Source organism: Pseudophryne corroboree, chromosome 2 (genome assembly GCF_028390025.1).
Source record: "Pseudophryne corroboree isolate aPseCor3 chromosome 2, aPseCor3.hap2, whole genome shotgun sequence".
Classification (NCBI taxonomy): domain Eukaryota; kingdom Metazoa; phylum Chordata; class Amphibia; order Anura; family Myobatrachidae; genus Pseudophryne; species Pseudophryne corroboree.
The window spans coordinates 419,712,094-419,713,809 of record NC_086445.1 but is presented as its reverse complement, the minus strand read 5'-3'; the positions used below and the strand labels follow the sequence as shown (position 1 = coordinate 419,713,809).

General features: G+C 41.6%; 1 pseudogene; it reads left to right on the top strand.

Annotated features, from left to right (window-relative positions):
• Positions 1-473: 473 nt before the first annotated feature.
• On the top strand, positions 474-591 carry LOC135051474 (5S ribosomal RNA; annotated as a pseudogene).
• The last annotated feature ends 1,125 nt before the right edge of the window (positions 592-1,716 follow it).

Genomic DNA, 1,716 nt, shown 5'->3' with positions numbered 1-1,716 from the left:
GACAATAGGGGAATGTGTTACCTCATATCATTTTGACTTTTATGCACATTTGTTTTCTAAACTGTATTAATCACCTTTCTTATGCATGTTGATTGTCTGTTTAAAAACAAACTGAGAACCTTACAGAGCCAGCCCTGAGCTCTACTCTATCAGATATTTTGCATTGTTTATATTGTTTTGCATGTCTCATAAATTGGACTTGTGGTATGGAACTTGCTCAATTGTTTTTTCATGATGCAATTACTAGAGCCAGTCGTAAGCTTGGCATCCTAATTTGACAGATACTTTAATATTTGAGCAATTTGGATTTGACAAGTATATTTTAGATACTTCAATACTTGAGCAATTTGGATGGTAATACTTTGCATTTACTATGTTTATACACTAATGCGTCCCGCAATTTTACAGGATCAGTTTTGTGACCAGCATTGTACTTTTAACCAAAAATGTTCTTGTATACTCCTAAAAGATTGGCCCATGGCCACACCCTTGTGAATGCGCCCGATCTTGTCCAATCTCGGAAGCTAAGCAGGATAGGCCTGGTCAGTACCTGGATGGGAGACCACCTGGGAATACCAGGTGCCGTTGGCCCCATTATAGGAAACATCTACTTAAAATACCTTTTGGGGGTGTCCTCTCCCCTCCTCTTTTCTATTATTTTTTCAATTTTTTACATAGAAATGGCACAGATTGTACTCCTTCATTTAGTGAGCATCATATTCCATAAAATCAATTATTGGAATACTTAATTTAATTGAAAATTTCACCTCAACCACTTGAACCTTATGTGTTAAACAGGTACTCAAGTTTTATTAATATACTGTATCAGTGTACTAATTTTAGAAGAACCAAGGAATAAAAGTTAAGTCTTAATTAATAAACATACATTTTCAATATGAATTCAACTTTATTGTAATTTCTATATTTTCAAAGGAGTGATCTGAAAAAGAAATCTTTTGTCTTTTTCTTTCATTATTGTATCCATGTTTGCGAAACATTGAACAATGAGAGCACTGCCAATTTAACACTGTTTTTTTAAATTTATCAACATAACATTTAATACATTGGTATATATGAACATATTTTTCTAATTGGCTGTGGGTTGGTGCGGGTCCATATACTTTTCATATCTGTTTCCTGCATGTTACCAGGGGTTTCCTCCGCGTTGCCAGGGGTCTACTCTACATTGCCAGGGGTCTCCTCCGCATTGCCAGGGGTTTCCTCTGCGTTGTCAGGGTCTCCTCCGTGTTGCCAGGGGTTTCCTCTGCATTGCCAGGTGGGTCCCCTGCAAGTTGCCAGGGGTCTCCTGGCCGCTGTTCCAGTATGGGAGGGTGTGTGTGGGCAGGCTGTATAATTCTAGCCCCCGCAGTGGATTGAGATGCGCTGGGGGCTGCGGCAGTGCTTCTGTACATTACAGTGTGAAAATAAACCTTAAAATGCCTGCTGCCGGGGAGACAGGCGCTAGAGGTCAAATGTGACTTCTAGCGTCTGTCTCCACCTTGGCAGCGGCAATTTTTGGTGGGGTTTTTTACATTGCAAAGTACAGAAGCACTGCCACAGCCCCCAGCGTGTTTCAATTCATTCACTGCGGGGGCTGCAGTGGCTGGAATCTGTGGCACCTATCTTTGGGCCCCTTGACAGTGGTGGGCCCCAGTGCAAGGCACTGCTTGCACTGGCAGTAGTTCCACCACTGGCACCATCCCTATCCTGGGTGCA